At 31.6% G+C, this 27,126-nt stretch overlaps 1 protein-coding gene across 1 annotated transcript in view; it reads right to left on the bottom strand.

The window, feature by feature from the left end:
• The window catches only part of LOC115880085 (limbic system-associated membrane protein-like), a 548,835-nt gene that overhangs the window by 353,072 nt on the left and 168,637 nt on the right, over positions 1 to 27,126 (bottom strand). The gene's annotated exons all lie outside the window — the stretch shown is intronic.

Here is a 27,126-nt window from a genome sequence, read left to right as displayed (position 1 = left end):
CACTTAAAAAATCTATTTTAACTGATTTTTACAGATACGAGTTAGCCAGGATGGGAGATTGTAAAATATGAGAATATATAGTTAACTTTTCTGGTACAGCCAAATGCACTTCGTGTAAATTATTTTTTATTGACATATAAACTATTCTATAATAACATGATAATCGTATCACCAAAAATTATGTTATTTAGTAATGTAGATTTAAACTACGCGTAATATACATTACTATAATTATTATTGCTAATATAAAATAAATTCTGGCCATTTAATGATTTAGTACAACACATTTTCTTATTAGATCTATAATCGTTTCAAATTTATTGGAATTGCTATTGGAATATGTAGCGGAATACAATTACCTTCGCAGTTTGGTTTCGGATATTGTGGAAATTAAAAGACAGAGTTTTCTACAATCATGAATTGAGCACAAAAGCGAAAATCGAGCAATAACAATCCCCACCATATTAAGGTTGATTCACACTATACCTTCCGTTTCCATTCCATATCCATTCCATATCCATTCCATATCCGTTCCGTATTTTTGATTGTATTCACGCTATATGTATGCTTCCGTTCCGTATCAGTTCCATACTTTTTTTGTAGAATTTACGTCATTACGAAAGTTTTATTTTAAAAATTTGTATTTTTTGAAAAAGGTAATAGATTTAGTTAAGAGGTGAAAGAATAAATAAATACCAGCAAAATGTTCACAGAGCTGGTACAAATGTAAGAACTTACTAACGCTGTTTCCGATACGCTTCAGCCCTTCGGTGAAAAAAATGTATTGAAGAAAAGGATATGGAACGGAAGAAAAACGGAAGGGATAGTGTGCATTGTCCTATTCATTTACATGATATAATATATTTTATGTAAACAGAAGGGAAATGGAAGGTAACTGATATGGAAGGTATAGTGAGTCACAACCTTTATATGGAAGCGGATCCTGGATGCCTTACCGCCGGCACATGAGCGCAATAAACAAGTAGCAACAGAGACACCTTAGACAATTGTTATCAGATGATACCACCATGTCTCAAACGTATCGGTCCATGGAAAAGCTAGCTGCAAGAGGGTTAAAGTCGTGATTACTAAATATTGCTTAAGATTGGCTGGTCGCGTATGCAGGATGCAAGAAAATCACCTACCGGAATCTCTTCTTTACGGTGAGCTGGTAGACGGTAAGAGGAAACCTGGTGGACAACTCAAAAGGTAGAAAAATATTTTCCGCGAAAACTTAGAAAGGATAAGCATGCAGAATCAGTGGGAGGAAGCAGCGCACAATAGAACACAATGGAGAAGAATTGTAAACTCAGTTAACAACGACAACCAAATAGTAAAGGGGCAAGAAAGTAATGACATTTTTGAATGTCCGAAGTGTGGAAGACAGGTAACATCACTTATCGAGCTTTTCAGTCACAGAAAAGCTCATAAAAGAAAACGCCCTGCGTAACCATCTCTGATGCGTGTCAAATACTCGTCAGCGAGTAATGGCTAACAAAGTCGTTTTTTTGGAAAATGTTAACCTACATGTTTCTTTATTTGAACTCGTTCTATAAGAAAAATAGTTCAAGAACTATTACATTATAGGTTATGTACAGGGTGGGTCAAATTCGACGCTTTTAAATGGAAACACCCTTTTCTATAAGAGATAGACAGAAACTAATATCGGTGTCTGGAGCTCAATTTTTATCAAAAATATGATGGTAAAAACCGCATATCGATATCTGTTACCATTTCGGAGTTACGGGGTGTTTTTCAAAAATATGCACTTTTAACAAATCGCTGTAACTTTTTTGCTATGGAAAATTTTGTATTTTTATGAAAACATTTCCAAAGCACCTTTTTACGTAGAATTTAATGGTTTAAGTATATTTTTTTTAAATTAATAATTTAAGAATTATCAGCAGAAAATTTGATTTTTTATATGGGACACCCTGTATATTTTTAATTTATTGAAAATAATTTAAAATTACCTTTCCAAAAATATAACATACTTGATATTTTGCTCGATTCCTCTTCGAGATATAGAGTATATAAAAATTCGCCCGCTTTAAATAAGTAGGCTTTGCACGGCACTACGTTTTTTATAACAATTTAAAATATATTTAACCAATATCAATACATATAAACTATATCTAATAACAATAAAAATAAATAGCAAACCAAGACATGAGATTTTGCTACAGGTGTTCGACATATCGACCGTCTTCTGTTATGGACACACGGTGCAGTTTTTGAACATTTCTCGCGGAATTCATTAACTCAGTGGGGGTGAAATATACCCTCTCATAACTGCTAAGTATTTCTAATTCTTGTCTAGATTATACGGAAGAATAAGGAACCTTTATTCTTCCGCAAATATATCCATAGGATTAGATCCATGGGCACTAAGTCAGGCGGCCTCGACGGCCAACGGCTGGGATCTTGGTTAGCTATTCAATTATTCTTGAAATTGGCTGCAAAAATTTGCTGATAACTTCAGCGTTCAGAGGCGGTGCGTATACAATTCTAAAATGGTTACTCTGCAGAGGTATAGGCTAAATAATAGGTACTTGTACCAGGTACGAGAAATACACCGGGCATAATAGAATAAATGTAATAAAAATGGTAGAATCACAATGAATCTAGTCAACCACAAATTCAAAAGAAAAATGATTTATACGCTTCTGCTTTTAGCTAAAAAAATGATTAACCCAACCTAATAGAACAAAAACAATTACGAGATATTTAAATAAATACGATCTCTAACGTAGTAAAATTCAAGTTAATTAACCATACAGGTTTAGATATAGATATTAGATAGGTTTCAATATTGGAGAAAAAATCCGAAATAAAATGCAAATGTAAACGGCAGATCAGTCTGTTGCATATTTATCGGAAATATTTGAACGTACACAAAGGCCGGTTGGCAATATATACAGAGACGCAAATGTAAATTCCGTTTGTATAAACTATTGCCTATTGATCGATGACTGTGACTACAATCAATCCCGTTCGAAATCTCAACGCCCAAAAATTGTCAGCCTGTAAATTATTGGATCCCGATTTTTTTTGCCTCTAGTTTTATATTCCGCATGGCGGACCATTGCTGCTTTTTACTTTTATCGGCGTGTTACCAGAGTAAGAAAACCGACGAGTAGCGACAGTCCCGTTTTCAATTTTTTCTGCAGCTGCGCGAAATAAGTAGGTTATCTGTCATATGAAAAAGCGAAGTTGCCACTGTTGCCATTTATCAAATATCTCTATATACTTTATTTCAAGTATACCTCAGGCAACGAATCGTTTTTTTAATTATTTATTAGCTGTAAGATATTTTATACATTCAAATTTAGAAATAAGGATTAAACAAAACAAAAAAAATATGTATAAAACTTGTCAAAAATATGTATAAAACGTCATTGTAAAGCTGTACTTTATTTCTATTTTATTTAATAGGAATACGATTCAGATTTTAGTACACTTAAAAAATCAATTTCGACTGATTTTACCGATACGTTTCAGACAGTATGAGGGATCGAAAAATATAAGAATACTAGCGTGTACCAGCGACTTCGTTCGCGTTGAATTAATCATTTGTAATGGTGATGATAAAATAAAGCAAGCATTTCCATTAACATACAAACTGGATGAAATTTTCTCACATTTATGTCAGCATGAGAAAAAACAATATGGCGATATTATTATATAACTTGGTAATATTTGAGGGGTAGTTTCATCTCGTTGGAATTTGACTTTCGAAAAATCCGTTTGCCAAAAATAAGCTTTTTACGTCAGGCAGTTTAAGCAGAATCGTGCATAAGAAATTACTCAACTTTTTGGAACACCTAGTATAATTTTTTTAAAAATTTGAAAATATGAAAAAAACCAAATAAATTATGCTTGTCCAAGCGTTTTCCCGAAAGACTAACCGTTTTTTAAATAACAAATATTGTAATATTTGAGGGGCGTTTTCACTCTCTTGGAATTTGAGATTCGAGAAACCCCTCCTTATCGAACCCCACAGTTAATCCGTTTGCCAAAAATCAGCTTTAAACGTCAAGCAGTTTAAGCAGAATCGTGATTACTCAATGGTCATATTTTATGAAACACCCTGTATAAATTTATAAAAAATCTTAAAATATGTAAAGCAATGAAACAAAATATACGTGTTTAAGAGTTTTTCCGAAAAACTCATCGGTTTTTAAATAAAAAATATTTTAATATTTGAGAGATAGTTTCACCCCCTTAGAATTCGAGTTTCGAAAAATCCCTTCTTATCGAACCTCTACATCCTAATCTAAAAGATTCTTAAAAGATCTAATCTAAAAGAAATTCTAAAAGTCAATCTGTTTTCGAAAAATCAGCTTTTTACGTCAAGCGCTTTAAGCAGGATCGTGATTAATCAATGACCAGATTTTTCGAAACACCCTGTATACATTTTTAAAAAATCTTAAAATATGTAAATAAACTAAATAAAATATACGTGTTTAAGCGTTTTTTTCGGAAACTTGGCCGTTTTTTAAATAAAAATATTGTAATATTTGAGGGGTGGTTTTACCCTCTTGGAACTGGAATTTCGAAAAATCCCTTCTTATCGAACCTCTACACCCTAGAATTAACCTGTATGCCAAAATTGAGCTTCTTACGTTGAGTGGTTTGAGCAGGATCGTGATTAATCAGTATGTCAGTCACTTAAGGATTTTATATATTAGTATAGATATATGGCGCACCTCATTGACCTCGGTTGATTATACGAAAACGGAAAATGGAGAAACAAAATATTTTATGGGTATATGTGGGAAGGCAATGTGCACAATTTAAAATTATATTGAAATATACAGGTTGTTTCGGACCTAAGATATAAACCAAAGATATATTTTTTCTTATGGAACACCCGGTATTTTATTTCATTTTTGGATACTTGAGCTTAAAAAAAACATTTATTATTATAAGGGTTAAATATGTTTACAAGCTCTGGTTTTTGAGATATTTAAAAATATTTAAATATGCCCCCCCCCCCATGCCAACAATAGAATAGATTATTCACACCCTGCACTAACTTTTTTTTTAATTATATAGTTTAAAAGAGCATTTAAATTTGACTACAATTTATTTTAAAAAATACAGAGTATTGCATTTGAAACAACGATATTTTTAAGTAGAATAAATATTTAAAATAGACCAGCAATTTTTAATACTCCTGTATACATTAAACGAAGCAATTAAATTCTTCAGTGAAGAGTATTTTTCTGGCTTAAAAGTCAACACAAGAATTAATTCTGAAAATTAGTGTACAGGGTGTTGACAAAACTTTTCAGCCAAACTGTTACAGCCAATATACTTCATGTAAAACTTTTTTATTAACATACAAAAGTCTAATCTAGAATAACGTGATAATCGTATCACCAAAAATTATGTTATTTAGTAATGTAGATTTTAAATACGCGTACTATAAAGTTCAGTCTTAATCATCTGCTGATGATGCTAACATGGTTAGCGAAACGCGCGTTCAGTGTAAAAGTAAAAGTGTTTTGGTGTATTGTGGTGATTTAGTGTTTTATTTTGCCATACTAGGTTAATATGAACATTATTATCAGGATGAGTTTTAAATAAGTGCAAATATTTTTAGGGGTAGTATATTTCGACCACAAAAACACGATTATGATTATATTATTACGGTTTTATTCGAAAATGCGGAATTTTTTGAAAATTTTTTTGGATTTTTTTTTTGTTTTTAGTTAAAAAAAAACATAGTTTCTTGATAATATGGCAACATTCATTTAACTTCATTTAACAACGTTAGGGTGGGTGAAAAAAATATACTATTTTTTTTTTCACTTTATACTCTGGAAAAAAGGTTAGTTACCTAACCTCAAAAAAATTCTCTCCAGGTATGAGCCCTTCATTTTAATAGGAACATCCTCCGCCTTTCAGTTTCTATTTTTTCCTTATTATTAGAAAGAAAAATTCATATCTTGGTATCTACTATTTGGAAAAATATCTCGTCTCATATATTTATAAGAAGTTGAATTCGCCACCAAAAAGGTCTCTTACAATTTTTTTTGTAAACCTCACCGTTCGAAAGTTATTAAAAGTTAAAGTTTGATTATTTTAAAGCAGATTTCTTTTTTCTTATGAATTTTTGGTAGGAAATTCACTGCTCTGCTAAAATATTTTCTTACGATTAGTCGATTAAATTAACCGGTAAAAAGATATTCATCGTCAAACTTCAATGCACAATAATTTTAACAATTTTTGATTAATAATTCGAGCAATTACAATTTACTTTATGAGTTTTGGAAAATTTTTTACAAATTTAAGTTTCTGTCCTAAAAGTAACTACTATAGAAGTTCTCTGTTCGAAAATTTATTTGATTGAACAGGATGTGCTAGGATGTATATGATGACATTGAGATTTTTGAGATTTTATTTATACCCAAATTAAAGTACTACTTAAAAGGTATAACCCAAAGCTTAATAAATTAAAAATTTGTAGTAGGAGCCTAATGAATCGTCAACTAGTTACTCAGAAAAAAGTGTCACATACTACAGGGTTGTTCACCACATACGACACGAAGTATTGTAGCTAAACGATGAGATTTTTACAAATTGTAAGTTTTGGGTTCGATGAAGGACTATTAGAGGTACAATTTAAAAATAATTTTGCAAGATACAGAGTGTCCCAAATAAGTAAAAAATATCAAAGTTGTATTTTTTTATATAGAACACCCTGTATATTATTACATTTTTAGTTTCTACGACTAAAATAAAGGTAAATTTGATTAAGGTTTATTATACTTAAACCTTACCGTTTTTGAAATATTTTCAATTTTGTGAAATTGCAGTAAAAATTTTAAGGCTTCATTTCTCCAAGGGTGTCAAAGTTTTTAATACTAAATATTTACTGATCAGTTATTGTGTTGCAATAATAAAAATAATACTACCTTATACAGAGTGTCTAAAAGTTTATTTTAAATAATTATTAGCTTCAAACGGCAATAAATTGTTTAATTTAAATGGAACACCGTGTATATTTTACGAGAATCAGATGCACAATTTAATTGTCTATCAAATTATATTATACCATTTTTTACCTATCTCTTTAAGTTTCCGTAGAAAATGCATTTTCTTGTAATTTAGAACTTATTTATCAATATACCTATACTGGACTGTATATATATATATATATATATATATATATATATATATATATATATATATATATATATATATATATATATATATATATATATATATTATATAATATACCCATGGACTATTGACATTTTAGATTATTTTTAAAGATGTACCAAATTTTTAAAGAGTACAGATACTAATATTGTCGATATAATTCGTTTATTTCATTAAAAAATAAAAAAAAACTGTTTAAATATTTGTTAAAGAAGATCAATTAATATGATTCCAGTATTCAAACTACATTAACTGACTGTTTGCGTTGATTAATAATAATTGCTCCAAATACTAAAAAACTGAATTTTGTATGGGCATTAGACAGTGTGATAAAAAGTAACACCTTAAAAATGATATATTTCATTTTTTAATAAACGCTTATTTATAACAACAGAGACTTTAATTTGATAACTTATTATTATATTGATTTCTGACTCAAATTCACATTTATTTATAATAATTTATTAACGAACACAATTAAGTATGTAACTAATTAGTTTTTGGGCGGAAATAATGGTGTTATATTTAATTAATGGTATACTCTTTTATAAAGATTTAAATAGTTTTCTTTTTGCATACAAATGGGCTAGTAATATTATCGTTTTGCTAAAAACGATAATATTACTAGTCTGTACATTTTGTACATTTGTTGCTTTAAAAACAATCTAAAATGTCAATATTCCATGGATATATTGATAAATGAGGTCTAAATTATAAGAAAATGCATTTTCCACGAAAACTTGAAGGGATAGGTAAAAAATGGTATAATACAATTTGATAGACAATTTAATTGTGCATCTAATTCTCCTAAAATATATAGGGCATTCCATTTAAATTAAAGAAGTTATTGCCGTTTGAAGCTAATAATTATTTAAAATAAATTTTTAGACACTCTGTATAAGGTAGTATTATTTTTATTATTGCAACACAATAACTGACCAATAAATAAACTTCATTAAATATTTAGTATTAAAAACACTGATACCCTTGGAGAAATGAAGCTTTAAAATTTTTACTGCAATTTCACAAAATTGAAAATATTCCAAAAACGGTAAGATTTAAGTATAATAAACCTTAATCAAATTTACCTTTATTTTAATCGTAGAAACTATAAATGTAATAATATACAGGGTGTTCCATTTAAAAAAAATACAACTTTGATATTTTTTATTTATTAGGGACACTCTGTATCTTGTAAAAATATTTTTAAATTGTAGCTCTAATAGTCCTTCAACGAACCCCAAACTTACAATTTGTAAAAATCTCATCGTTTAGCTACAATACTCCGTGTCGTATGTGGTGAACAACCCTGTATACTATAGTTGGTAAAAAAATGGTCGTTAATTTAACCTAATAGAAGAAAAAGATTACGACATATTTAAATAATCGTAACATTTCATAACATATAGGATTAAAGTATTTAAAAAAATCGGAAATACCATGCAGATCTAAACGGCAGATCGAACTGTTGCATATTTATCGAAATTATTCGAAAGCAGAAAAGACCGGTTAGGAATATACGTTGTAAAAATGCAAATTCCGTGTGCATTAAATTATTGCGATCGATGTCTGTAGCCGCAATCAAACAATTGCGTTCAAAATCTCAGCGTTAGAAATTGTTATCCTGTAATTTAGTAGCCGACCATGGACGCCATTTGAATTTTTCGATTTTTTGGTATATTCGTTTTATATTCCGCACCGCAAACCATTGTCGGTTTCCGCATATATCGACATGTTACAACGGTATACGCGGTTTCGATACTTAAAAAAGTCGAATTCATCACTGTAAAACGGTGCTTTATTTCAATTTTGTTCAATGGAGATACGATTTGTATTCTCGTACGCATAAAAAATCATTTCAAATGATTTAGTAGAGAAGGTTCTTCCTTTATAAAAAAGAATAATCAAATATGATAAAATGTTGCTATTACAGAAGCTTAATTAATTTATTAAATCGACTTATACTTAAATAGAAATTATTTCATATACAGGGTGTTTCATAAAACATGTGCCATCTCTCGTGGGGAGATTCCTCACGTAAAAATAAGATTTATTTTTCATATAAGCATAGGTCCGATTCTGCTTTGTTTCATAGCTACAGGGTGTTAAAATCTTAATATTTTTTCGATTTATTATTATTTTCTTCCAAGTACTTTTAGTGATTCGAATGAAATTTTGAGGGTAAAAGTTACTATAAGTGTTACATATTTTAATGCTAAAAAAGTGTCGATAAATTCATCAGGGACGTGCATATGGGTTATCACGAATATTTAAAAAAAACATTTTTGCCACTGATTTTTTTTCTTTTGATATCAAAATTGTGTAGGCCGTTTAATGTCCATTAAAAATTATCTCTTGATATTTTGTCGAATTCGGTCTTCTTGATGATATAAACGCAATTTTATTAATTATAATTAATAAAATTAAAATTAAAATAAAATTAATAAATTATATATTTTACCTTAATTTATTATTAAATATTATTACTATAACTCCAACCTAGAGCAGTTTCGAATAAAAAAATAATGGTATTTAAGATGCATGATTACAAAAAAAACTAATTTTAAAAAGTTTTAACATCCTGTAACTCTAAAACTATGCATTTCCATATAATAATAATAGCTCCCGTATATAGCGTTCAACGCCTTGGGAGTAGCAAGGTACAGCTTGCCATACTAGAGCCGTTCGGTATACAAGGAAGGTAATGTGGCTAGCACTACGCTTCAACCGCCTATTACTCAGGATTGTGAATCCCAAGTACTCATTTAGGGCTGAGTTGACCTAGGTACCTAAACTATTTTTATTTTAATAAAATTAGTCGGCTGATGCAATGCCGGGTGTGGGAATCGAAACCACTACCTTGAGATTGGTAGACGAGAGCATGTACCTCTACGCCACCGGGCACCTTTTCATATTTCTTTTCACACCGGGCGCATTTCCATACCTATATTTATATTTATAGGAACTTTTTTTATATTTTTTGATGAAAAATCAATGAGTACCAATGAGTAAAGAATATAAGGACATGTAACGCCCCTATACGGGCTGCAGCAGAATTTGTGACCTTAGAGACCTTTCTTTTGGTGGCAAACAATGAGTCATCATTTGGCCACCAGCGACAATTTTAGCGATTTTTAATAGTTTGTGTGTAGTAAACTTTGTATAAACTTTATTACATTGGTGATTAGTTGTTCAGCTTTCAAGTGTAAAAGCAGCAGCGATAAGAAAGAGCCAGGAGTTACGTTTCATAGGTAAATAAACAGTCCACTCCAACATTTTAGCGTTTTCTTATTGAATTCGATAAGTATTCTTCAATTTCAATTAACATCTATATGTACTTGATATATATATATATATGTCGATAGTAGTTTTAGTTTTGTACCTTTTGTTAACATTTTAATACGTTTTTTTCGTAATTAATTAGTATGATACACCATAGGCGTAGTCAAAACAATTATCAAAAAATATAAATATTGCTTCAAACAGCTAGGTTAAGAAAAATATGTGCTACGGCACTGTTTGGTGACATCGTCACAATTTGCTCTCGGGTGTTATTTGTCCTTGGATTCTTTAGTCATTGATGAGTACTTATTTAAAACTCTCGCAAGTATATTAAAATTTTTTGGTTCCTATTTGACTTAGATTCAGCAAATTAATAAAATTGCGTTTATCTCATCAAGAAGGCCGAAATCGACAAAATATCAAGATACAACTTTTAATCGACATTAATCTGCTTACACTATTTCGCTAAGAAGAGAAAAAAGTCAGTGGCGTACATGTTTTTTTTAGGAAATTATTCCAGTGATAACCTATATGCACGTCTCTGGTAAAAATGTCGACCCTTTTTTAGCTTTAAAATATGTCACATTTATAGTAACTTTTACCCTCAAAATTTGATTCGAAACGCTAAAAGTACTTGGAAGAAAATTATAGTAAATCGAAAAAATATTAAGACTTTAACACCCTGTAGCTACAAAACAAAGCAGAATCGGACCTATGGTGATATGAAAAATTAATCTTATTTTTACATGAGGAATCTCCCCACAGGCACATATTTTTTGAAACACCCTGTATAATTTAATTATTATGTATTAATTTAAGGCCTATTCATACGAGCAGCACATTTCTAAAAATTACACCCAAGGTACAAACGCAAGGTGAAAATACAAAAGCCAGGAATTGCAGAGGAATTTTAAGGTATTTCGAGGAATTTCGGGGAATTTCGGGGGATTTTAAAGTATTTCGTGGATTTTTAGGGAATTTTGGGGTATTTCGGAGAATTTCAAGGAAATTTCGAGGGAATTTCAGGAGTAATGCGTAATATTTCACAAAATCCCTTAAAAATTTTGACAATTTGGCAAATGCGCATATTAAGCGAAAAGCCAAAAGACAGTGTAGCTGAGTGTTATTTGTCAGAAAAGTATGATATTAAAATACTATCCACATTTAGTTTATGATTAGTAACGGCAAGCCTCCTTTTAACTGTGGTAAGCTCGGCAACATGTTATCAAGACGAGTAGTCCCGATTTGTTTATTGTCCTCTTAATATTTAATATTGCATTGAAGCTAAAAGAAAGCTAAGAAATTAAAGAGCGCTGTTTTGTGTTCCTATGTGTAATATCGGGAAATCTATTTCTAAATATTTTTATAATTAATTAAACAAAATTAGACTTTCATTAAATTTCTTCTAAAAAGTATGTTGTGGATTGCGCCATGGGTATGTTCCAGATTCCTATTTTTTTCCTCCCTGTAAATTTGAAGGGAAAATATGCCTATTTAGGTGGCAAAGTCATAAATAGTTAAATGTATAAAACTAGATTTTATTTCTAGATATAGAAAAAAAATTGAAAATAGAAGTTGTAAAGCTTTGCCTAAACCATATTATATTGAGATATTGACTTAAGAAAATGTATCTATTTCTGTTAGCAAAGACCATCTTTTGTTTATTATTGCTTATTCTTTTTTTTATTATAAAGTTCTATAACAAAAATGTTTGTTGATGTTCTTCCGTAAAAGTATGTGAAAAGTATTATTTTAGTTTGTTCTGTTATTAATTTAATATAAGCCTAGGCGTGTATTAAAATTATTTTTGTTTATACAGAGTACAGCTTAAACACCTAACGTCAATAAAATTACGTCAATAAATGATACAAATAAAATTCAGCTAGGTATTTCGAAGGTATTGCGTGGAATTTCCAGGAATTTTTCATGAAAAGGGAATTTCAGTGGACAAATTATGGCAGTGATTTCCCCTTCGACTACACCTAATTCTCAAAACTCGACTGTTGCCACACTGCACTCGTTCCATTTTAAAAAATTTAGTTATGATTAAAATCACGATTTAAGCATCTTTTTAACGGCCAGGACAAGACACTAAAAACATTAGACGATCAAATATATTTATTCAAGGCCTTTACCATGGCGCTCTAGATTGAAATTTACAATATCATTTTTTAAGCGAAAATGTCAAAAGTTTCCTATGATATGTCATTCTATTCAGAGTGTCATTTTCTATCGAATGAGGTAAAAAATACCAAAGGTGCAAAAGACACGAAAGACATTAGAAGATCATGTCTATTTTTCCAAAGCTTCTTAATTAAAAACTAGTGGTTTTAACACAGCTATCTTCTTCTTCTTTCAGTGCCTATCCTCTTAGGATGTTGGCAATCATGTTGGTCCACATAATCCTATTGACAGCCGCCCTGAATGTACAGTCGTCATTCCCGTCCACTGTCTAATATTTTTCAGCCATGATGTTCGTCGGCGTCCCTGACCTCTTCTACTATCTATTTTGCCCTGCAGTATCAGTTGGATAAGTTGGTATTTATCATTACGCATCACATGCCCAAGGTATGCCATTTTTCTCACTTTCACTATTTACAATTTCTAGATTCTTTTGCATTCTCTGGATCACGGTGTTGTTTGTGACATGGTAAGTGTATAAAATCCTGAACATGCAGCGATAGCACCACATTTCAAAGGAAGCAGCCGTAGCTAAAAACACAGCTATGGCATTCCTATTTTTTCTAATCGAACATGTCAAAATGGACATATCATATGTCATTCTATTCAGAATATCATTTTCTATCAAATAACGTACCCAGGGTACCATTTAAAAATGAAAAGTTGTAATTTTCCGATAAAACAGGAAGTGATTGAAACTAACTGAACACATAAATAAATTCTGATTAATATCTTATACTAATATCTCGCTTGTTATCTTGTTATCTGGAAAAAATAAAAAAAGTTATAGGGGTGAGCCACTTTTCAAAAACACCCGGTATAAAGTTTGAAAGAGTGTATGAAGTTTTTTAACTCGAACTTAAAAGATAAAAGTATTATATTTTTATCAGTTCTGTGCTCAATTAAAAAAAATATAAATTTTATACGATAACAGTTCGTGTCACAGCAATAGAATCATGTTAAATACATAATCGAATTATCTAACAGAGACAATTTTTGTTAGATAGTTCAAAACCAAAAGCTCAGCAAGAAACCGGTTCAACGTTAAAACGCTCTAAAATTGGTCCAGGTCCGGGTCCCGAAAGGGTCGACTCCAGCCAACACGAAAGTACAATTATATCCTAACCATATTCCGCATAAATTACCTAATATAGATTCTCTGTTTGCATAGATCCCTCTTTCGGCCCAACCCGGCATTAAACCGGATTAATCGGGGAAGAGAAAAGACCGCTAGCGCTGCCGCTGCTACCTCAGAGTGAAAAAAAACGTAGTAATGCACGTGTCAAGTATACTGTGCCTGTGTGGCCTAATGTACAAGCTAGTAGCTCCAGATATACTGTGTCTGCGACAGCACGAAATGGCTGGTCCGGTGTGTTTACGACAGGCTGTAGTACAGGTTAAACTGCTCAAAGTGGCCTGTATAGTTCGCCTGTGCTAAATAACTAAGCATTTGTGGGGCCTCTAAAAGTGTTTAGAGAGTTTATATTTACAGTTCGTACCAAATAAACATTAATCGCGTGATTAAGCTTGACCCGCACAGCGTTGCCCACTTTTAAATATTTTCTTTTAATCGAAATATTTTAGGAAACAAAAATAATTTAATTATAAATATACAGGGTCCGGCAATAGTGCGTCGGGCATCTGTAGCCCCTAGAAAAAAAAACTAAAAAATTTGTTTAAGTGCAAATCTAAAGTATGTACCAGGATGTATTTCACGAAAATATTTTAACTTCAATAGGGTGGCTCAAAAAAGTGTGAGTGGACCTGGATGATTTTTTTTAAATGGAACACCCTGTATATTATTGCATTTTTGGCTTCCTTTCAAATCACTTTACATAACTCTAAGATATAAATAAATACATTTCGATAGTTTCAGAGATATTAAAAAATAAATCAAAAATATATATTTTTCAGCCCCTCTTAAAAAAAATATTAAAAATACTGTTCTAAAATCAAAACTATACTAAGTATTTACTTTAGATGGTCTGTACTTACTTTGCTATAAATATGAAAATCTTAAATTATACAGGATGTTCAAAATTCTACGCCAAACTTTCTAAAATATAAAATAATTTTTCTTCTTTTTTTAAATGGAACACCCTGTATATTATTTTTTCAATAGATGGAGAATTAAAAAATGAACATTTTTTGTATTTAGAGTATTTAAAATTTTTTAACGGTTTCGCAGATATTTGCGGTTTTATATTTCATATGGAATTTTCCACAGTAAATTTTTATCAAAGCGACTCAATGATTTTTCTCTCGTATTTTACCATTGAAAGCGCCATATGAAATAATACTGCGTGTATCTGCGAAACTGATAAAAATTTTGAAATACTCTAAATACAAAAAATGTTCATCTTTTAACTCTCCATTTAATAAAAAAATAATATACAGGGTGTTCCATTTAAAAAAACAAATTAAAATTATTTTATATTTTAGAAAGTTTGGCGTTGAATATTGAACATCCTCTATGATTTACGATTACCATATTTATAGCAAAGTAAGTACAGACCATCTAAAGTAAATACCTCATATAGTTTTAATTTCAGAACAGTTCTTGTATTTTTAATAATTTTTTTTAAGAAGGGCTGAAAAATATATTTTTTTGATTTATTTTTTAATATCTCTGAAACTATCGAAATATATTTATTCATATCTTAGGGTTATGTAAAGTGATCTGAAAGGAAGCCAAAAATGCAATAATATACAGGGTGTTCCATTTAAAAAAAATCATCCAGGTCCACTCACACTTTTTTGAGCCACCCTATAGAAGTTAAAATATTTTCCTGAAATACATCCTGGTACATACTTTAGGTTTGCACTTAAACAAAATTCTCAAATTTTTTATTATAGAAGCTATAGATGCCCGACGCACTATTGTCGGACACTGTATAAACGGTTATTATTTACATCAACAAAATTCACCTTCTTGACAGCACTTAAGAGACATAAAGGGCCATTACTACTGCTTTCCCGTTCAACATATTCTAATAAAGTTACGATGAGTTTTTTTACGGCTATCATTAAGCTATCTTGAACAGTTCACACTAACAGAAGTTCTAAAAAGAACAATGTTCGACTACAAGGTCTGTTAATGAACATTTTCAAGCTTAAAGTATCAAACACTATTTATTGAATAGTTGTGTTTAGATATTTTAAATAGTTTTTTCTTTGACCTTTGTGTTTTTTTTTGTTTCCGACGACGCCAGCGCCGACGCGACGGGAGTAGATTACCTCATGAAACGTTAAGCATTTTTTGTCAGTTGGACAAATTTGATTTGTTAGTAAAATACCGCTGAAAAATTGGTCTCCGTTAGATCAAGGCAGCGGTATAACTATTTTATTTTGTAGATATTTTAAATGGTTTTTCTTTGACTTTTGTGTTTTTTTGTTTCCGATGTGATGCGACGGGAGTAGATATACCTCATGGAAACGTTAAGCATTTTTTGTCAGTTGGACAAATTTGATTTGTTAGTAAAATACCGGTGAAAAAATGGTCTCCGTTAGATCAACGCAGCGGTATAACTGTTTTATTTTGTAGATTTTGTTCTACTGGTACAAAACCCAGAAGTCTTATTTGAAGAAAAAAAACAAGAATAAAAAAACTAGTTAATATACTTAAAAATATCTAAATTTCCAGCACTACAGTTGAACAAATATAGGAAGAGACTTGGGGATAGCACCGGTCGCATGTTATTTTATATTTCTCTATCTATACTTGTTAAGTTGTACCTAAATATATTTCATATCAATTAAACTTTTAGTTACGTAATCGGGGGCGCGGTTGTTAAATTCATTGGTGCCAACCATGGACATGGACATATTTGGCGCCGTCGCGCCGCACAGTGATCTTGGTCAGAAAGCGGTCAAAAGTCATTTTGGTCATAATATAGAGATTTTAAGAATACGAAAAAAATACGATTTTTTTTTGAATTTCTAAAAAATCCGTTTTTTCCAAAAAACTCAGCTTTTTTATTGCATCTTGGTGAACATCCTAAAGCGCAACTTTGCCCCAATTTAATTATGTTCGTATCTATTACGATTACCGAGATACCAATGCTCGTACCTCGAATTTGTAGCACCCTGTATATTCAACTTAAGATATAAGTTAAAACGATTCGAGGTGAAAATATAATTATCACCAGCAAATCCCGTAAAAAATGCTTGGTTCCTTAATAACGCATCGGACAACATTCGTTATACAGAGTTTATCTCTGTTGTCCTCATGGGCGGGCCATGGCGAGTAAATATATGATTTAGATTTACTTAGGAAGCCTTGGGGTATGATACTTATATACTAGCTAGCCAGACTAAGGTGGACTTTAAAAGATAAATTTTGTCAAACTAGCAAGAACATCTTTTAAATTAACATTTTATTAAAACAATTTTGCGTAAAATCAAACACGCTCTTACCATTTTTTTTTGATACTGCTTAAAAGCCCAGTCCTTACCCTACACCTAGATGTCTTTAGTTTCCTCCACGATCAATTTTTGCCTTAGTTATAATTTGTTTTACTTTTTTTCTTTAGGCTTATGGTGATTACGATCCAAAATTATACTAAATGAACCCTCTGTAACTTAAAAAAAATAATTTAGGAATTCACTTATAATGCGTCATATCTCTGCGGTCATTTAAGTGTTTAATTAGCAGCGGTTAAGGAAGATACCAGGATGTTGAATTTGACCACTTATGACCTAGCCTCAGATCACTGTGCGCCGCGCCGTGCTGAATAACTGGAATTTAAATTTCGCGCCGAGCATTCAGGTAGTAGCTCTGCTGTAAAAAATGTCAAGTTGCCGCATTTATTTATTTATTTCCTGAGATTGTAATTCGTTTTGACACTTTAGTTTTTTTACGAGTTTTTGGTTTAAATAAATAGTGTTGTGATACTTTAAGCTTGAAAATGTTTACTAGCAGACCATGCAGTCGAACATTGTTCTTTTTAGAAGCTCTTTTAGTGCAAATTGTACAAGATAGATTAATAGCCGCAAAAAACTCATCGCAACGTTATTAGAATATTTTGAACGGGAAAGCGGTAGTAGGTAATGGCCCTTTATGTCCCTTAAGTGCTTTTAAAAAGGTGAATTTTGTTGATGTAAATAATAACTGTTTATATATTTATAATTAATTTATTTGTGTTTCCTATAATATTTTGATTTAAATAAAATATATAAAAGTAGGCAACTCCGTGCCGGTCAAGCTTAATCACGTGACTAAAAGTTTATTTGATAAGAACTATACTTTTTTTTTGCAGACACTTCTATTAAAATCGTTGATGTTCTGATAAATTTATGACAGTGATAATTTGTCTTTAAGTTTTTTTTGGCAGGTTAATTGAATTTTCTGTCAATTTTTGGACGTAACCTGTCGAAATCTTCCCTAATTTGTTAGTCAGAATATAGGCTTCTGTAGTTCACGTTTTTTAATGCTCTGAGGCTGCGACCTCGACCATCATGGCCGCTGCCGCGCCGCGATTTCGCTACCGCCAAATCTGATTAATCCGGTCCGATTCTGGATTTAGAAACGTCCGATGGTGGATCGCAGTCGGCGCGGCGATCGTGTCAAATTATGAGGAAGAGGATTTGGCCAGATGGAGCACGGACGCGGCCGTTTATCGCCTCCGCATCGGACCAGATTTAAATTTTAAAATGCAAATAAAGATCGTTTTATATGAACGGAAGCACGTTTTCTTCAGTCGTAAATAAGGGTTAAATTACGGCGTTGATACATGTGGCCAAAGCTAAATTCTATCCTTGACAAGTACTATAAAAATAGCTTTTTCTCAGCAATGACCATTCTGTAGAATGTATATGTCGCAGTCGTACAGAATAATCCGGCTTTTTTTAGACTAGGCATATTATAAAATGCCGGCTTTTTAAAGAAAATAAGGAATTTTTACAAAAAGCCTATCTATTTTCAGTCACTTTGCAAAAAGCCAATCAGAATTAGGCATATTAAATAATGACGATATTTTCTGTACACTTCTGCAAAAAGACTGCCTGTTTTCAGTCATTTTACAAAATGCCAAGTAAATTATTTTATTTAACTCATTAATTTTCATTGAAAAGGAATTTTTGTAATTCGCCACTATATTAGTTAAAAACTAAGAAACTCATATCAAATTCAAGATTTGCGATTTTGACTTATACTTTTTACAAAATCTGAACTCATTTTAAAAGAAAAAAAGCTAGATAGTGTAGATTGGCTACAAGTTGTATAACATAAATTGTCTAAAAAAACGAATTTAGTAATTTAAAAAAAAATATCTTTTAGATACAGTAGTAGATATTAAAAAGTTTTGTTATTATCTTATTTGTATTTAAATGGGGTTTGCTTTTACCAGTTAAAAAATTATATCGTAAAGTGTAACTTTCCGTGAATCTTTAAATCTGTTGTTTTTTGTTAAGTTCGTTATTTAAACATATGTATGTAATACACTCATATTAACACTAATCATAATTTTTTTTTCGTTTTTATTCATCATTTTCAAAGCCAGGCAGATTAAAAAATTATCAAATTTTTGTTATTTTTTATCAAAATTAATTTCAGGATAAGCATATTGAATAATTTACGCTTTAATAAAAATACCCCATATTTTCTTATAGTTTATGTCAAAATTTTATTTTGTTTAGACGAAAACAATAGGGAAATAGGGTTCAAGCCTATTTCGCAAATTATAAATATGAGCAACATGATTTTAAATTCAAAATATATTAAAACCTTAATATTAATATCTCATTTAATTATTATATTTTGTAATTCGATTCCGTGTACATCGTTGCTTCTTTGTGTAACTATGCTTTCTTTTAGAATAAAATGAATTTTAGATCTTAATCTATGACAATGTCATTATGACACAATTAACATTGTCATTTGGATGTCATTTGGGCTTTCATAGTAGCACTAGTGGTATTATGAATTCATAATAACACGCAAATTTTAAAATAAGAAACAACCAAAAAAAAGGTACCTAAATACGTTTATTTATTGTATCGCCAAACCAAAACATTAATTATAATATCAGTACAATTAGTTAAATTAATTCCAGACGATGACAGGTCGCAACCAGAAATGTTACCCAAAATAGTACATGACACTTTTTTCTTATTTTCTTTGGAATTTTCTATATAGCTCTCTGCCACTGTGAGCGCCAACCACCATGTCTTTTAACAGTTAACAAATCCAGTCCTGAATCTGCAAGCAATGGCGCAGACGATCTACGGAAACAATGTCCAGTGTATTGTTGTGGATTTGGAAGACTTAGGAACAATGCTATTTTATACGGCATTTTCCCTAATGCCAACGGGTTGCTTAACACATTTTCCATTTCTGTATCCCACAAAAAATCGAGTATGCTCTGTACTGCTTAGCCGCATAGATCTTCGAACCATTTCCACCATATTTATTCCTTCAGCATTCCCTTTCGTTATAAAAAAATCTCGTGATATCTTTGTTTTCGTAAATTGAATAATGACATGAATGCATTGTCCTTCATCTTTAACGATTTGTCAACTCGATACGCCGCGCCGGCAGGCTCCCGCAAGTCCCACTATCAATGAAACTTTTGTCAGTAAATAAGTTTTATCATCGGCTTCCAACAAAAAACGAGTTATGTCTTCTTTTCTTAAAATTCTCGATTTTTTGACCGAAATCCTTGCGATTTTCCTTTTAGAAATACAATTAAATGGATGTACTTACTAATATCTGTATTTTTCTACACTGATATAACTGAACGTAGCATGGAATAATATACCCAAAGTGATGAAGCCGTCCTATGTTTTGAAAGATGTTCAAAATATGCCAGGAGAACCTTTTCGTTACTACTATTCTTGATTCATTTCCCTTTACACCAATCTGCAAGTTTTACATAGGCTTGCTCGTACGTTTGTCTTGATTTTTCGGGAAGTAGGGAATAGACAACGTTTTGCGCAATGCTTTCAATATCCGAAGGGACATTTTCAAAATCAGAATCACCCATATTAATATTATTTTTTGCTTTTTGCTAAAACTGAACGTTTAACACAAAATTTAACATCAATAATTGAGTTGTCAAAGTCAAAATGGAAACAATCAACAAGCACGCTTACCACGGTGTCGACTAATATGGACACCTGACAATTTTAAATTTTAATTTTTATGAGGATATCTCTGATATTTTAAATTAAATCAAATTTCTTTGGATCGTCCCTCGTGTCGCGTCGTAAATTAAATTTTGAATGATACACGTTCGATACGAACGTTTTAATAAAACTTGTGCCACTAAGCCCCTCGGCTAACGCCTAGTGGCTTAACGTTACACGCGTTTCATTATGATGTTCGTATCGAACTTGTATCATTAATAACTATTATAATCTTCTTCTTCTTCATGTGCCTTATACGTTGGCGATTGTCAGTACTCTTCATACAATGTGTAGTGTGCCGTGTTTGGCTCTTCGAAATATGGTGGCTGCGTCGCTGATGTTACACCAATCCCGTATGTTTCTTAGCCAGGAATATTGTTTTCTTCCTGGACCTCCCCGCCGCCGTCCCTCTATTTTTCCTTGTAGAATCAGCTTACGAATGTAATATTTGTCTCTCTTCATATCTACTGTAACTGGGTGCCAATATGCTCTGGTTTAGGAAGTAAATTTTCATGCATATTTTCATCGATAGGTTTGTAGCATCTGAATAACGGTCTAGTTAAAGCATTTAGCATTATTTATTATTTGCTAGCTCAGAATTAGACTTATTAGAGTTAAGATTGGAGGACATCGTCATATTTATTTCAAACCAATGATCAACGAGAATATTCGTATAATTTCACAAAATGGCTGTAAATCACTATAAATACGAATTATTGCTTAGGTTCAATTTTTTTTTTCTTCTTAAGTATATTGAAACGTTAACATTAGGTATTAAGCATTTGCATAAAAGTGTGTATTGTACGCGTAGTATGCGTCATATTCCACACAATTTGTAGACTATTGAGGGAACAGAAAATGTACAGATTACAAAAATAAATTGAAAATAACATTTATATTAACAGCATTATAATTTATCACTTTTTCAAACATATCCTGCAAATGCTCCAATGTAATAGCTGTTTGTAACGTAAGTTTGTTGTTGTAACGTAAGAAGTTTGTTTCACTTCAAATATGGGGATTAATCATCGCGACCCTACAGCTCTATTGTGATCCTGTATAATCTTCCTTGAGTTATAACGAGTTCATAGTCTCAGGGCTTTGACAAAAGCCAGTATCCGAGAAAATTTTACAGAGGTTAGTACTCTATATCTGATATCAGTCGTATCAAACTTCATGGCACGAACGGTAGTTGTCTCGGCGCACTCAGTGATGAGGTGTTCTGGTGTTTCCCCATTTTCCCAACAAAATCTGCAATCGCTGTTGTTTCTTAGCTTAATCTACTGCCCAGTGAGTATTTTATTCCTTCAAAATCAAGACATTCTAAGTAATCAAAATCATTTTAAAACTTAAAAAAAAACAAAGAATCACGAAAGAAGGGTTTGAAATCAAAGCAATTAAAACTCCACCGTACAACTTCGTGTTGGCGGGCATAAAATAAACATAACCTTATTTTAATCTTTTTTAATCATTGTTTAACGAAACTTCCCATTAAGAGATGCTGACGAGAAGTCGTAGTGAGTAAGGCGCATCTTCCCTTAGAATATCTGTAAACTCTTATGGCTAAGAGTTATCGTAAAGCTTTATGCGCCTCTAGATTAACCTGAAAGCTAAGCATTGCAGTGTATAAAAGTAGATGTACCATTTTAAATGCAGCCATTTTAGGGAATGACATTTCAATAATAAAATATAGATGGTTTTCCAGTTTGCCATATATTTTATGTTTACAATACATTTTTGTAAATCTCTTATTAATAATAATAATTATTCAGCAATATTATAGACATTTTTTATTATCAAAGGTTGTATATTTTATTCGCAATAATCAAGCACCAGCATGAGTATATGAGTATAGTTGTAATTGTATGTGTTTATAGCAATGTCTCAAAGAAACAAAAAATATAAAAATTAAAAATATTAAGGTAGTATCGAAAAGCAGAAAAGAATATTCATCACCATCATCATCACTTTCAGCTTATTCAACCAGGGCACCGGCCTAGCTACATCAAAACACCAGTTCCCATTAGAACACCGAAGTTAAGCAACGTAAGGCGATACTAGTGGATGGACGGGTGACCGGTTCGAAACTCTGTATCGTGCTGTTGTCCAAAAAAGGCAGAAGTGTAAAATCTATTGACACACACTGCTCATTCACGCCGGTTCGAGGCCGGATGTGATCAGATATCTCATGAGTAAGAGTCGATTTAGACACTTGTCAAGTCGGTAGGCCATTGACCATGATATGTCCATGATATGGTTTGGATTCCGCGTAAGCAAAGTAGGCCCCGTCCAGATTAGCCCTGGCAGCAAAAAGGAGATGTTAACTGAAATCTTTACTTTACATTATTCAACCATTTCCAATTATGGTGTATACACATATTTATATACTCTGTAGTTGGGCCCTGCTACCTTTAAGTTATCCCAGCTAATTTTCTGAGATCATGGATCTATCTCAGATTCGATCTTCTTCTAGGTCTCTTAATACCTCGTGGGCGCCATGCTGTAATTTTTGTGGCCCATTTGTTGTCCGTCCTTCTTGCCAGGTGTCCTGTCCATTGCCACTTGAGGTATTTGACTCTGTGGATGACATCTATTACCTGGAGCGTTGTACGACCTACAGCTTCCTTATGATGTCCGTTTTAAGTGTCCAGGTTTTGCATTTGTCATCACTGGTAGTACACATTGGTCGAGTGTTTTCTTCTTTAGATAAAGTGACTTGGCATTCTAGATTTGAATATTATTTAGTTTCTTCCATAAGTACTCCATGATAACTTAATTCTTCTACAGTAGAGAGCCTGAGCTGTGTATTAGTTGTCCCAAATATATGTATTTTTCTACTATTTCCAGGTGCTGTGTTATTTTTGAGAATGTATCTGTCCACTAGTTCCTTGTACATTACTTTAGATTTAGCTAAGTTCATTTTAAGACCCATTTTATTGCTGGATGTATTTAGTTCGTTAAAATAATATTACTAGAAAATATCTTCTGCCAACAATAATACAAGTGTTTAAAATAAAGTGGTATATTATTGTTATTTTACATTCTAGCCAAAGCTAGGTCAAGTTGTTAAATGATTTGTAAAAATTAAACATTTTAATTTACATGAAATATAATATTTTTTTCTTAATTTCAAGTTAGATGTAAACCTATAACAAAATATTCTATATATATGTAAAAAATAATTATGGTTATTCTTCGTCAATCTAATTCGAAATACTCTGTATATTCAGAACATGCATATTCTCTATTAAATTTTATTTGCAAATTAATATTAAAACTAAATATATTTCAATATTTAAAAATTGTACAATGTACTCACATAATACCTAGTCTAATTTCAATTGCCACTAATACCGTACTTGAATTTTATATGGTATCAAGTTTAGCGAAAGCGGGCAAAAGTTTTAAACATTTATCAAAAGGGCTTTGCGAATATTTAATGTCGCGGTGATTGCTTTCCAGTTAATATTAAAAACCCTTCCACGATATATCATTTTTCAATAAATTTGTTTTTAATTGAGTATATAAAAATTAATTGGGGTTAGTTTGTCAACCAATTTATTTTTTAATTCTTTGCAGACTAAATAGAGTTACTATACCAATAAAACTATAAAACATGGTTTATAGTATTGTTGTTGCATTTGAGATATAAACTATCAAATGAAAAAAAAATATTCTGCAATCTAAGCTGCTAAATTTATAAACGACTAAAGAAAGATTAAAATAAAATTCGATTTAATATAAAAAACTAATTAAGTATATAAAAAACAATTAATAAACTATATTAAGTTACTCCTTCTAGAAGATGCAATAAGGTGGGGAAGCTCCTAGTTAGGTACTATGGGGAATCCCCTATTTGGTACTTCGGCTGAGTCTAAGGAGCATCTTATTATCTTATTCCTGGCTGTAGTTTCGTGACCCGGGAATTGCACCAAGGCGTATAACGATGCCGGATGGCACTACCCTGCCCGTCATACCAGGCACCCTCTACTATCTGTGATCATGTATCACTGACAGATGATGTGGAGGGTCTTAGCTTAACCGCCCGAACAAAGAGGAGACAACCTCACCAATAACTTAAATCCTATGATGGCGGAACCAGGTCAAGGATGCGTAGCTAGATAGGAGACTAGTCTCTACTACTCTCAACCTTGGGGCTCCAGTGGGGAACCCATTGTATACTCGTCTCCCTTACTTCTATATGCGGGGCTATCTAGAAGTGGACCGACTAACGCTTGCGGTGTAATTAACTCTTGTCTTAGAACAACAGCACGATGTAGATTTCCAAACGTCCACTCATTCAAACATCAACATCGTCAAAAACATGTGAATCATATCTATCAAGATTATGAAAAAAATATATATATATACCACCTCAGACAGAGGGACAAAATTAAAAGCGGTGGGTTACTGTGTTGATACCGGTTAGTGTTACCGTTGTGTGTTATCCATGGTATAAAGAAAACAAGGTATGATCGATAGCGGCTCCAATTTCGTTAAGTTTGCGCATACCACCTGTGACGTCATACACCATAAAAAAAAATATCCATATTGTTCAATTGCCACTAATAAAAAAAGACTTAAAATAGGGAAAAATTAGGACATAACCCCAAAAGTTATGTCAATCATCGAGCTTGACATTTGAAAAATTATTTTCACATTTATTGTGTCATCTGACAATTTTTTGACAATTTGAAATTGGCGCGCGGAACTTGCTGACCAATGGCGCCGTTTATCACCTGTGAGGTAGTGACCAACCTGCGCAATATCATACCTTGTATTCTTTGTATCATGGGTGTTACCGGTTCATACGTGAAATACTGAAAATAAATGAAGATAACATATATCTATGCTATTTAATATTGCTCAATTCTGTTGCGTGAAAACTTGAACTAAAATATGTATCTCCAGTCACTCTTTACAAATGCTATCGAAATAGATATTCATTGGTTTGTTCAGATTAGTTGAAAAATAGTACTAGTAATCGTATTTTAATGTGTAAATATACGTTCTAAACTAACAACTATGATTGTTTGTTTTTGTAGTTTCGCCAAAGACACAACGTAGTTCTGAGACCGAGGCTTATTAAGAATCTATTACAGCTTTAGTAAAATGAGTTAATAATATTATGGAAATTAAATATCCAATCTTGGATGCAATATTTTTCGTAAACGTCTACTTGGGCGATTTGAAATATTGATGCAAAATCCGGCAATACCGCATGGAATAAATTTATCAATCCAACTTTTTTCTCATTTTAATATATTTGGTTTTTCACTCAGCTGTCGCCATCATCGTCCTAGACGTTAAAATCCAGACCACGCTTCTATGGTAACCAAATCTGTATACTAATAGATATTTATATTTTAAAATTAACTAAATATTGTATAATAATTAATTCATATTTTTTATTTTTTTATTTGTAAACGGTAAAATGACAAATTCCTGCTATATAAAGTTCGTAATGATGTGATTTTACTGATTACCAATAATTGTGTTTAACTTAATATTAACTAATTGCGATTACACCAGACATCTGGGGATTAACATGCAAAATGAGTAGGAAGAAGCCACAATAGAACTTAATGGAGAAGAATTGTAAACTCAGTTAACAGCGACAACCAAAAAGTAAAGTACAGAGGGAACAAAGAATTGAGATTTTTGAATGTCCGGAGTGCGGTAGGCAAATAACATCACGTATCGGGCTTTTCAGTCACAGAAAAGCTCATGAAAGAAAACGCCTTGCGTGACCATCTTCTGATGTGTGTCGAATACTCGTCAGCGAGTAATGGCAGTATGTATTATTGTGAGATTAATGGAAAAATTGATACTAACTACTAATACGAAAATAATAAAAAATATAAACCTGATTCACTAATATAGACAAAAGGTGTTTGTAATAGCAACGAAAAATGAATTTAAAAGTTACAGCTATCAATGTGCGTCATAGCCGTATCAATTATGAACAAAAGTGTTCCTGTAGTTACCAATATTATATTTTTCTGAAATAATTTTGTTTATAAAAATAAAGTATTTAACTCATAAATTTGTCTTTAAAAATATGTCTAAGACACGACAAACTAATAATAAATAGAAATCCAAAATATAACTATATTCAAAGTAGTCGATAAACTAATTTTTCACTCTAATCTATCAATTTTGCTCGAAATCTGAACCATAAAATAATTAATTTATTTCACTGAAAGTTACTCGCCAAGCGAAATTAATAGAAACGGCAGTCAAAAACAAAACTTTCATTCCACTCAGAATCAAACTGTTTGAAACAAATTATTAAGTGATGATAAATTGCTCCGACTCATAAATTAAGCTTTTACTAAAAGCAACTGATTAGTGTCAGTGTAATTTATC

The sequence above is a fragment of the Sitophilus oryzae genome, unplaced genomic scaffold, assembly GCF_002938485.1.
Source record: "Sitophilus oryzae breed Bouriz unplaced genomic scaffold, Soryzae_2.0 scaffold_1614_pilon_pilon, whole genome shotgun sequence".
NCBI classification, from domain to species: Eukaryota; Metazoa; Arthropoda; class Insecta; order Coleoptera; family Curculionidae; genus Sitophilus; species Sitophilus oryzae.
The sequence above is the reverse complement of the archived record's forward strand: the minus strand, read 5'-3'. Positions and strand labels throughout refer to the sequence as shown.